A 13,082-nucleotide genomic window follows, 5' to 3' on the forward strand; every position below is an offset into this window, starting at 1 on the left:
CTATATCCCTTCCCGCCCCCACCCTACCACCCCCTGATCCCTCAATATAATATAGTATAGTATAGTATAGTATAGTATAATATAATATAATATAGTATAATATGATATGATATGATATGATATAATATAATATAATATATATGTTGTTGTTCCTTTACAATAAATTTCACCATTCCATTTATCCAATCACCTAAATTTATGATTTTTGTTCCCTTGGAGTGGGGTTATACAATCATCATTGCTATCAGTTCCCTCTGCTTTTAGTTCTCTCTGGCCCCCTTAACCGCCCCCCTTCCCATATCCTCAGGGAGCCATTAATCCCCTGAATTTCCTGCATTGAAAGATCTTGATTGTAGAAAAATATTGAAAAATTAACGAATGTGTATGTAATCCTTGTGCCAGGGCCATGCTAATCTTCTTTGTATCATTCCAATTTTAGTATATGTGCTGCCCAAGTGAGGGCTGTAAATGTTTTTTTTTAAACAACTTTATCAGAGCTCTCTTCTTTTTTTTTTTTGTAAAGTTCACGACACACAGGATCCAGGAACCGGATTGGAAATAGCGGTACTAAAAGGGTTGGGGGAAGGGGGGAGAGAAGGGGAGGAAGGGGTAACCAATCGCAATGAATGGCACATAACCACCCACAACCCTCCAGAGGGAAGAAAAACAGAAACCAGAGGGGAAGGGAGACAGTGGTCTGGATGAAATATGAAAATAATAACAATCTATAATCTATCAAGAGGCTATGAGTATGGGGGGGGAGAGGGAAGAAAAAAGGAGCTGATCCTAAAGGTTCAATAGAAAGTAAATGTATAGAAAAGAATGATGGCAATATATGTACAAATATGTCTGATACAATTGATGTATGGATTGTAATAAGATTTGTAAGAGCCCCCAATAAAGTGGTGGAACATCCCCGCAAGAGGGGTCCCAGGGAAGGGATGAGTCAATCAGGGTGCAGTAGAGTGCCGATGGATCACACAATATCTCTTGGGTTCCTTGAAGCTCCTTCACCTCCCCACTATCATGACCAAAGTGCTACTTCCCACTCTGGACTGGACCAGAACATGTGCATAAGTATAGACAGGAGATAAAGCTAACAACACACAGAATCTAGGGACAGGAATAGTGATAGTGATACCAGAGCTCTCTTCTTTAGTATACAGGAATCTGATTGATATCTGCTTGTTAATCTCATATCCTGCATCATTCCCAAGGTAGCATTAACACAGTAGTGTAAAGAACCACTGGTTCTTGGTTTACTGTTTCCTTGAGCATTATATCCTGCCCCTCTTCTTCTCTTCTTATGGCTTGTAACTTGTGATCAATTTGGTCAGATATTAGATTGCTACCACTGCTTTTTTTGCATTGACATTTGCTTGGTAAATTTTTCTCCAGCCATTAATTATCAACCTGTTTTTGTCTGCAGGCTTGAGATGTGTCTCCTGTAGGCAGCAGATTGATGGGTTCTGTTTTCTGAGCCAGTGTGTTAGCCTCTGTCTTTGAATGCCTGAGTTCAGTCCATTGATATTCAGTGTTATTACATCCAACTCTGGACTCTATGATGCCATCTTTAACTTTTGTTTGGGGTGTTTTCCTATCTTATCAGTATGTGTTGTGTGTATGGATGGTTCAGTCTTGCCTTCTTTATACTGTTGTGTTAATGCTACCTTGGGGGCTTTTTTTCTCTTGGTGCCCTCTGGGTGGAGTTGTTCTATATGATGGTCTCTTATTTGTGCTAGGTGGTTGTTGATCTTTTGCCCATACTGGATCAGCAAGGATCTTTTGTAGGCCTGCATTTTTTATGTATTCTTTGAGTTTTTCATTGCCTCGAAAGACTTACTTCTCTGTCTATCTTAATAGGTAATTTGGCTGGATATAGTATTCTTTGACTTGTGTTATTTTTGGAATATGTTACTCCACTCCCTCCTCTTCTTCATCGTGTCCACTGATAGGTCTGAACATATTCTTATTTGGGTACCTTTGTAACTGACTATTTGTTTTTCCCTAGCTGCTCTTATTAGTTTCTCTTTTTCCTCATAGTTGCATAATTTATCTGTTATGTGTTTTGGTGACTTCTTCTTGGGGTTGATTCGGGCTGGTGTTCTTTCAGCCTCTTGAATGGTTGCCTGATTTTCATTTATTAAGCTGGGGAAGTTTTCCTCTGTGAATTCCCTTGCTATTTTCACTGTTGACTTCCTTGTTGTGTCTTGTTCCAGTAATCAAATTATTCTAATATTGTTCCTCTTCATAGCATCAGACATGGCTCTTAGGTTTTCCTCAGCTTCTCTGATTGTCTTATTTGACTGCTTTTCCTGTTTTTGAAGTCTGTCTGGTTATCCTCTAGGTCACTGGTGCAATTTTCTGCCTCAAGTCTGTTGGCAGTTTGTGAGTTTGCTACTGGATTTTGTTATTTCATCCCTTAGGTCTTGTATTTCCCTTCGGTGTGTTGCTTTTATCTCCTCTATCATTTCATCCCTTTTCTCTATTGCTTCCCTCAGATCCTGTATGACTCTAAGCAGCATTCTGTGGCAGGTCATTGCCTGCTTCTTTTATGCACATCATTAGGTTCATGACTTCTTCCAGCATTGTCTTCTGCTTCTCCTGCTTTTTCGTTGAGGCTTTTGGGGCTCGTTGCTGTTTATTGTTGTTTTAGAGGAGCCCGGCGCCATCTTCCAGAGTTGAAAAGCACTGGGCTCTCTCTTGGGGAACTTGTAAGATTATTTTTTCTAATTACATGCAAGTCGCTGCACCGAGGTTTCAGGCTACTGCTGTATCTTACTGTTGTCAACTAGTATTCCATTATTTTTAACGTGAGTTAGATAGTCCTCTCATGGGATGTTGGTTGGGTGGTTGTGGACCCATGAGCTTGGTTTTCACTGGCTGATCTCCCAGGATGCCATAGTTGTGCGTTTCATGGGGCTTGAATCTTCTAGGGTGGCATGTTGCAGTTTCCTCTGCAACTGGAGTGCCATGGAAGACACGTGTGCACCATGGATGGCAGGTGGAATTACCCTTGTCAGACAGATCGGTGTGGAGGTTGGTGGATATTCTAGCAGCAGCATTGAACACCACAAACGGTGGGCAGGTGTTCCCCCAGTCACTTGTAGGTCCAGGGTGGTAGGTGGTAGTTCTCCCAGCCATCTGAATGACAGATCCTCCAGCTGCTTGGGGTGTAGTGGAGGTCGGGTGTGATTTTTCCAAACTGTGCGTAAAGCCAACAAGTGCGGGCGGGAGCTCCCCCATCTAGGCTGTCAGAGTTGCCCTAGGTGCAGGGGTGTGGCCTGGAAGCTGGTGGCGGCTTTTAATGTTCTGGTGTGGCAGCTGGAGCTCTGGGCAGGTAAATCTAACTAGATGCACTCTTCTTCCTCCTCTTATTTCCTTTTCTTGTCTTACTGGTTTGACTAGGACTTCTAATAGAACACTGGGAAAATCGATGATATTCCTTGGACCCTGCTCTCCGTATGTGCAGAAATAGATGCATGCTCTATGGCTTTAATGTTGTTGAGAATGTCCCTTCCCTTCCTATTTTGCTGAGTACTTTCATAGGGCCTTCCTATTTTGCTGAGTGCTTTCATAGGGAGTTGGTGTGGGATATTGTGAAATCCCTTTTCTGAATTCATTGATATATTCATATGGCTCTCTTTTGTTGTTTTGCTTCAGTAGTGTATTTCATTGTTGTCTTTTTAAAAATTTCTTTTTCTAATGTTGGACCCTTTTTATGCACTGGTATGAATCCCTCTTGATCATTTCCACACAGAGATTCTGCACTATAGCACTGTTGTTGTCTTCAGATATTGTCAAATCCGTTTCATTCTTAGGACTATCTGTGCAATAAGGAAACAGTACCCAGACCTGTACCATCCTCAAGATTGTTGTTCTGTTGTAGTCACTGTGTCAGTCTATCATGTGGAGAGGTTTCCTATCTTGTTTTGTTTTTTTCTAACCCTCTACCTTACCAACCATGATGTAGTTCCCCAGAAAGCGAGTCCTCCCGATGTGTCCAACGTATATGAGAGAAAAATCTCATGATCAACTGTTCTAAGGAGCATTCTGGATGTTCTTTCTCCAAGATAGATTTGTTCTTGTTATTAGGTTACATCAAGTCCATTCCAATTTCTAGCCAATCTGTGTACAACAGAACAGAACATCGCTCAGTCCTAAGCTATCCTCACAATTGTTATAATTGATGACATTGTTACATTTTGTAATCCATAGTACTTTCACTATTCTTCAGCAACATTAACGTTCAAATACATCAATTCTTCCTTGGCCTTCTTTATTTATTGTCCAGCTTTTATAATACCATGGTTTGGGACAAACCCACCTTAGTCCTCAAAGTGGCACCTTTCCTCTTTAGTATTTTATCATAGTGGTTTGGACCTTCTAGCATCTCTGTATGAGAAAAGGCCTGGCGGCTGTACACTTCCCTAATGACATTAAGACTAGTTCTAATGTTAGGAATAGCTATTTCTCAGTTGTAATTTGACTGCCCTCAAACCTGAGGGGCTAATCTTCCTGCACTTGATCAGACAGTGTTCCATTGCTATTCAAAATATTTTCAGAACTTGACCAATTTTTCCTTCTTCCAAATCTATTCTTAGTCTGGAAACTTGTTCATCATGAATTATCTTGCTTGTATTTGAAATATAAGTGGCATAGCTTTCAACATCACAATGCCATGCAATCAAGCACAATATGAGAAATCAACAGATGACTTGGTAGGGGTACATTTCAAATCAAACCCCTCCGCTGTTGAGTCAGTTAGCTATACAGTGACCCCATACAGGGTTTCTGAGGCTACAAATATTTATGGTAATAGATGGCTTTATAGTTCTTCCACCAAGCAGCTGATGGGTGTGTACCGCTGACTTTACAGCTACCCATTAAATGCTTTCCTGACTCTTTATTTCTCCTTGATGATCAAATGGAGGAATCATTGTAATTTATTGGGTAACAAAGTCATTTGGCAATCTCTAGCCTATTGTTCCTGTTTCTATTTAAAAGAAATAGTATTTATTGAGTACCTGCTATGCCTCAGGTTTTTGTTAAGCACTTTATTTCATTGTTTTATTTACTCTTCATGGCAACCTTTTGAGATGAGAACTATTATTTCAGTCTTGCAGTTGAAAAAAATAAAATTTAAAAGAACTTGTGTAACTCATGAGTCTCAAACCTAGTTCTTCCCCTCTCCTAACCAGTTTACTATATTGATGACAGCAGACCCACTACCATTCTGCATCAGGATTTGTCTTCTGTGAAAAAATGGGAAAGTTACTGAAGGGTATCTTTGGTCTCTCTATATATTCCCATCAGATTCCACTGTTTCTACTTGGCTCCAATGGCTTCTCCAACGTGTACTTATAAGAATAAAGCCTTCAAAATCCAAAAATAAATAACAAAGGATAAAATTTTAAGCATTAACAAGTGTGGGAGGGTAGATATTTTGGAGGAGAATCTTCCATGTTCCTCTCAAGTCATGGATGGAGATTATGGCCTCTTCTAGTTCAACCTAAAAACATTTCATTCCTTGCCATTCATTCTCCCCTGCCACCAAAGCCCTAAAGCCACCAAAGCCCCATGAAGACACTCACTGCTTCAGACACATAGAACTTTTTACTATTCTTCTTCACTCTTCTGTAACTTTGCATGTTCTGTCCTCTCTGACTAGATACCTTTTCTCACCTGACAGACTGGCACTTCAGATACCACTTTCCTTGTCTGTACTATCTTTGTCAAAACCTGCTTTAACACACCCCTTTTGTATGTTGCTACTGTTGTTAGAAGCAATGATATCTGTTCTGACTCCCAGTGATCCCATGTGACAAAATAGACTAGGGTTTTTTTTTCTTTAATCTTTATAGAAGTTGATCACCAGGACCTTTCTCCCACAGAGTTGCGGGTGTGTTCAAACCAAAGCTGCTGGTATGTTCAAACTTATATGTTTAACCTCTATAATATTTCTGGGTCTCTTGCCTCTGGATTTGATTACGCACTCTGTAAATATTGGAAGATGGAATAAATGAATTCATGAATGACCTTCATGTTCTCAGGCTCCCAATTTTCCCTCTGAAAAGAAAATTCAAATAAAATTATTGATTTTGAAAGCAGGGGTTGGAAATATGTGTGTACGCAGAGATAATTTATTTTTGAGTTGTTATGGAGGTACATGGTTCCTATATGTGGATTGCACTTTAGAACTCATCCTAAACACAATAAATCCTTTGGCAGACTTAGTTGCCATTGATCCTAGCTGTATCAACTTTTTAAGTTCTTGTTTTGGCCTTTTGTTAAAAGTTTCGAATTCACCGCTATTAATTTCTAATTGTTGATTTCCTTGGCTTTTCGGCTGAGAAAACTATCATTCCTGCACTTTTTGAAGGCCTTTGTCACTTATACGATAGTTATGTTTTCATTATCCCATTTATACTGTAAGCGAACCTATGAAATTGGTATTCTTATTTTCTTTCTTATTTTTTTGGTATTCTTATTTTCTAGGTGAGGAAACTGAGGCTCAGCTAGGTGAAGTTAATTGTTTAAGATGATGAAGCTAGGAAGTTGAGGGAAAGGCAAGTGGCAGGAAGTTTTCAAGTCTTCAAGTCCTTTCAATCCAATTTTGCTCATTGTTTCATATTGGTCATCGAGGAAACAATAAAACTAGGTAGGGCAATAGGGGCCATCCATGTTTGAATCTTGCTATTTGTGTACATACTTGCTATAAGCCAATCATAATTTGTGCTGGATAAATATTCCAGTAATGCTAATGTTGGTTTCCCTGGGGGAAGGCAAGTTAGGACGAGTGTAGACAAATAGCCATAAAATGTTGGTGCTTTCCTTCAACGCCTGTTGGGAAATTATACTTCTTTGTATTAGAAGATAGTTCTTGTATAGATTTTACAGATTTCTGTGTCTACATAGATGGGCACTTTCCAGAGAATCTCAAAAAAATTCATTTGTGAGTCTGAATATTTTCTGATCTAGATACAGTCTTGGGATATGATCACTATCTTTGGCATAATAGGGAATTTTACCATAATGATTATTGGAAGGTAGCCTGGTATAATGGATAAAAGAATGGACTTTGAAACTGCCTAGGTTTAGTTATAGTCATTCGAAGGGTGACCTTGGGCACTTTACTTAAAATCTCTGAAGTTCTTTTATTTTCCTTTTAAGTGGAATAAAAAATATCTTGCCTTATTGTTATAAGAATAAAAATAACATACAGCTCCAGGCACATAGAAGCCATTCAGTAAATAGAAGCCACTCTTCCCTTTTACCCCACTTTCCTACCCCAAACACTAATTACCCACTAATATGCATATAGAAGTCTAATATCACTATGGCTTCTGCAAGGACTGATTTTTTTTGTTGTTGTTGTTGTTGTCATAGGGCCCTTGTGTTCCACCCCACCCCCAATTCTGGGGGCTCCCAAAGTGAGTAGGTACGGGATGTTCTGCAGAGCACCAGAGGTTGTTACTCAATCTGCTGTCCAATATTCCCAATTGCTCTTTGCACATGTTTCATATGAAGGTACATTGCAGGACTCGGCGTCCACATATGAATCGTGCAGTGCCCTTCCTCTTGTACCCAAATCCATCTCACAGGTAAAGGGTCAGGCTCAGACTTGCCCAGGTAGCAGGTTTCCCAAGTTTCCCTTGTCTCCACACAGTTTGATTAAAGGGGCTTTGAGTTCTGTGGGCTTTATGTAGACTAGGAAAAGACTGATTGGAGGTGCCCTTTGTCCTCAAGGTATCCCAAAAGATTGTTCAAGGAAACGTGACAAGTGTTGAGGCCACACAGGCTAGTACAGCAGCCGCCACCCAACACATCACAATTAGTCACCCCTAGCCTAGGATCATCAAGATTGTTTGTACTGGAAGAGCAAGAGGGAGGAAATGTTATCTGGCAGTTTCCCCATGTACCCTTTATGAAAGTGCCTTTGGCTCTTCTAATTTCACCTGAATAACCAGCTCAGGCAAATTTACCTCTTTAAAAAAAGCAGAATCAGTTAGTGCCAAGATGATGCCATGATGTTGCCTCAGGACATTGAACCAACAGGGAAGGTCCTACAATAATTTTGCCTTCTACCTCTTTCCCCTTTCTATTCTCCCACGTTTATATTTGTTCTTCCCCTTTCCCAGAATGTTCTCAGGTGGAAATTATCTAAGGGATGGACAGTATCTCTTTTTATGGCAATCCTTATTCTGTCCAGCTTCATATCTTTTCTTTTCAGCAATGAAAGTTTTAGAGATGATCACCAACCAAATCTATTACTATCAAATTGATTCCAACCCATAGCAACCTTATACAGAGACTGTAAATCCTTACAGGAACAGATAGTCTCATCTTTCTCCTGTGGAGGAACTGGTGAATTTGAACTGTAGATCTTGCCATTAGTAGCCCAAAGCCTAGCCTGCAGCACCACTAAGGCCTCCTGAATGTACACATTTTGAGTTAATTGTTCAAATCTTTTCTGTTCAAATGAACTTCACGAAGAAAAGACCATATCTGTCATATTGACTTTTTTTATTTCCAGTGCTTGGCAGGTGTGAACCCTCAGAAAGTATTCAACCATTTCTTCAGTGATCTCTTGATGGGGACGAGTACCAGGCAGGGCCAAGTGTAAGAACCAATTGTTCTCATATTAGGGCTATGATCAAGGAATTGCTCAAAATCCACTCTTATAACTGTTCTTTCTTTAAGTCCCTAGTTTGATTTTTGAGCCATCATTGCCATTTTAACACACCATATCATAAATCATCCCCCCCTGAGTTTCAAAACTGTTCCTATGCTAGGAATATTATTTTAGTCAATATTATCGTAAGATTGAGGAGAGAATTTTGCAGGTGTGTAAGACATTTCAGACCCCATTACCTGAAAAGTTAGCTTGTACAATTCCCAAGATGTCAGTGACTGACTGCTGGTTACACATGTCATATGGGTTGGAGATATGATACTACTTTAGGTAACCCTCTTTTATGGGGACAGAGCCCTTTCTAGTAGACTCACTCTTGTTGCATAAGAGTAGAGGGAGTTTTAACTAGGAAAATATATGTCAGTCTTGAGTTGCCATTCATTGTGCATCCTCAGAGCAATAAATCTGAATTCACTCATAAACATAGCAAAGTGTGGTGAAGAAACTGGATAATGCCTGAATATCATAAATAATATCGTCTGGAGTCTCAAAGGTTTGTCTCAAAACAAGTGGCTATCTAAGCAAGGAGTCAGCTAAGTTGACAGAGAAGAAGCACCCCAAGCGGTTGATCCAAGTCACTTGATGCTGACTCAGCAACCTTGTAAGGACAGGGTAGAACTGTCTGTGTGGGTTTCCTAGGCTGTAGCTCTTTATGGAGCCGACAGCATTATATTTCTCCCACAGAGCAGCTGGTACTTTCAACTACTGACCTTGTAGCTAGCAAATTAATGCATAACCACTATGGCACAAGGGTTCCTGTATGATCAACAGATAGCTAATAATAAGATTCAAACCTGGAAAGGGGAACAGTACCAGTGCCCAAATCCTAAGTAACCAGATTGCAGAAAAATATGGATGACAGCAGAAGCTCAAAGTCTATTTGCAGGATCACTGCATGGGATAAGCCTCCAGTGAATCCCCAATAAGCATTGCCTAGAAATGACAAAAACCCCAAAAGGATATAGTGAACATTGTAGCGGGGATTTTAGTAACTGTACTCAGAATAGAATGTAATGTATTGTAATATGATCTCCCTACGGACCCACTATGAATTTTCTCTAAACTTTTAATATTCTCTGATTTCTATTAGATTGAGAACTCTATCAGTTTTGCTTGGCCATCATTGATGGATCCTTACTTAGCGCATGCCCTGGTCTTGTATAGTTAGTTATCTGTACAGGGAAAATGGCATTGAGGGAAATATGAAGATAATAATGGGATTGATAATAACTTGGGGATTCAGAGGAAGAGTGAGGGGGAATGGGGAAATCAACATGAACGTATAAAAGAAGTGTGCAAACTAAAAAAATTGAGTGTGACAATAACTGCACAGTTTTTCTTAATATGACCAAATAAATGAATTATATTATGTTAATTATAGATCGATTTTTAAAATTAACCAATATTAACTCTAAGATAATCAATATTTAGTAACTCTTTTGCTAGTATTCCTTCAGTCAGAGTTGTAAGTAGTTGATCTCCTATTTGTAGGTTACTTTGTTCATTTCCATATTATCCTGAACAAACTTTATCTCAAGGCCTTGCAAAAAAATGAAATAAAATAAACCTCTCTCCTAGTCCTTCTAAATGATACTGAATTGAGACAAGGTGCATTTGATGTTGTCATGGCTGCTGACTAGTGATGGGATTCTCTTTAAGAACCCTAAAGACCCACTGTGAGGACTAATGTTCACATGACCCTACTCATGTGTTTTTCAATAGCCTCTGCATGTGAAAGTTGGACATCGAATAAGAAAGACTGAAGAAGGGTTGATGCATTTTAATTATGGGGTTGGCAAAGAATATTGAAAGTACCATGGATTGCTAAAAGGACAAATCAATCTGTCTTGGAAGATGTATGGTCAGAGTGCTCCATAGAGGCAAGGATGATGAGATGTAGTCTCATGTACTTTGGGCATGTTGTCAGGAGAGTCCAGTCACTGGAGAAGGACATGATACTTGGTAGAGAGGAATGGAAAGAGAGGAAGGCCCACAACAAGATAGAGTGATGCTTTAGCTGCAACAATGGGCCCATGCAAAGAAACAATTGTGAGGATGGTGCAGGTCCAGCCAGTCTTTCATTCTGTTGTGCTATGAGTCAGAACCAACTCAATGCAACCTAAATGGCAAAAACAACAACCACCCACTGCCTTAGAGTCTATTCCAACTCCTAGTGATCCTATAGGACAGAGTAGAACTGCACTCTAGGTTTTCTGAGGCTTTAATTCCTTACCAGAGTAACCAGCCTCATCTTTCTCCAGCAGAGGAACTGATGGATTTGAACCACCAACCATGTAATTCACCACCAAGCACTTAACCAAGGCACCATCAGAATTATTTTTTCTGAAGGCAGAGACCTAAAATTAGATATGACAGCTGTATTTTTATGTGTATGTAGAGGGGCTACAGGTAGCCAGCTTTCCCTCTATTTTGTCTCGTGCGTACGCAGCCTGAAGTGGTTATAAGGTAGGCTCTAAGGAAGGAGCTGGACCCTTGAGCATGTGAGCTGGCCCCTGCATTGCCTCAGTGGCAACCTGAGATTCCAGTCCTGGATCTCAGAGCACATCTGGATTGCTATTTTCTTTTGAAGCTTAATATATTTAAAATAGAAACTTAAGGGTTGAAGGAGACTCTTTCCTATCTTTAAACTGGAGCTCGATGTTTTAGCTTTATAAGCCACAGCATTCAAACTATACAACTCCCGATTTGTTTCCTTCTTATTGTTGACTGCTTCTTTCCAGGTATCTGATGATCAGTAAGAACATCCTCACTACTCCCTCAGCTTGAAATGATCTGGGTATTCGGCTTATGCCATAAAATAGTGTGGAGATGCATGGACTAGGCTGGGTAGAGAAAGCGAAAGTCTTTTTCTTTCCAGGATTGAAGCAGAAAGAACTTAGAATTCAGAGTGAAAACCGTGATTTAAAGCATAGACTAACCTGCACATCCCTCCACCTGACCCACCAAACCTCCCAAGGTTGAATAGTTTCTAACTCACTGTAATCTTAAAGAGAGAGGAGAACTGCTTCATAGAATTTCCAAAGCTATAATCTTTACAGTAATAGTAACATCTTTAAAAAAGAACAAATTGTCACAGCTGTACTTTGAAGAGGGTCTGGAATTCAACCCATGGATCTTTTTGTTGGCAGCCAAGTGCTTAATCAATGCACCACCATGTCGCCTATCACATACATTACTGGCAGAAAATAGTTTTTTGTTACAGCAATTGCTCAGACTCTGTCATCTGAAAATCTGGGTTCAAAGCCCTTTACCATCATTTAAGGTTGTCATTTCAGACTCGTGAGCTAACCTCTGAACTTGTTTCTTCATCTGTAAAATGTAAATGATAAGAATTACTACCTTACAGCAATTGGTGATAAAACTACTTTACCAGGGAGAGAAGTAAGCTAGATAAGAAATGGAAAAATATTTTTAAACAGTAAAATGATATTTTCTCTTCATTCGTTATTATATTTTTTTTTTCGTTTGACTCTTCATCGGCCAAATACTTCCATTTTTTGGTCTTTTCTACAGTGTAGATGATTATAATGTGACTCTGGATAGAAAAAGGAGAAACCTGGTTGACTATTGGGCTAAGCATTGGGCTGCTGGAAGAATCTTAAGCAGTTCAAACCAACAGCCAATCTGTGGAAGAAAGAAGAGCCAGTCTGGTTATGAAACCCAGTGGAGCAGTTTTAATCTGTCCTTTAGGGTCACTGAGTAAGAACTGGCTGGATAGCATTGAGTATAGGTATGGATAAAAAGAGACTGAATGACTTAGTTTTACATTCTTAAGGTCTTTTACAGTTCCGGATTTTATACACTATGCTTTTTTTTTCTGATTTGTTCAGATTATACCAAGCAGGAAAATCATCTAATAAGTCTTAATTATGTCTCTTAATGTTTAATCAGATATATTACCCATGCATTAAATGCTGCCATCAGATCATTGAATAAATAGTAAAATGCAAGTGACAGGATATTAGCTTAGTTCTGAATCAAAATTTTTTGGAGTAATAATAATTTGTGAAGGACCTCACGGTCTTTGATATACTGATTGTGAAAGCTCACATTTTCCCCAAGATTCTTCTTCCATTTGTATTTTTTTAGGGAGTTTCTTCTGGGTATCAGGTTAAACTTTACATTGACCATGTGTGTCCTCATGTGTCCTGGGCCTGAAACAAATTGCCCTGAGTGGGGGGATGGGGCTGAAAATTATGGACAAGAAACAAACATGCCACTAAAGACAATTTAGGACCATAGCTCTAGATTTGGAAAACTCACCTATAGGTTTGTCATGGTTCGTACCAGTAAGCATGGAATATGTGGTAATGTTTGCAGGCTGGCTGGGTGGAAGTCAATTGAGTAAGAATACGTATCTTTGTAC

At 39.5% G+C, this 13,082-nt stretch overlaps 1 protein-coding gene and 1 non-coding gene across 2 annotated transcripts in view; one reads left to right on the plus strand and one right to left on the minus strand.

Moving 5' to 3' along the window:
• AR (androgen receptor) overlaps positions 1–13,082 on the plus strand; it is a 286,547-nt gene that overhangs the window by 94,384 nt on the left and 179,081 nt on the right. The gene's annotated exons all lie outside the window — the stretch shown is intronic.
• LOC142435235 (U6 spliceosomal RNA) lies at positions 357–463 on the minus strand. The gene has a single exon (XR_012781338.1). It is a non-coding gene; the product is annotated as a U6 spliceosomal RNA (small nuclear RNA).

The sequence above is a fragment of the Tenrec ecaudatus genome, chromosome X (assembly GCF_050624435.1).
Source record: "Tenrec ecaudatus isolate mTenEca1 chromosome X, mTenEca1.hap1, whole genome shotgun sequence".
Taxonomy (NCBI): domain Eukaryota; kingdom Metazoa; phylum Chordata; class Mammalia; order Afrosoricida; family Tenrecidae; genus Tenrec; species Tenrec ecaudatus.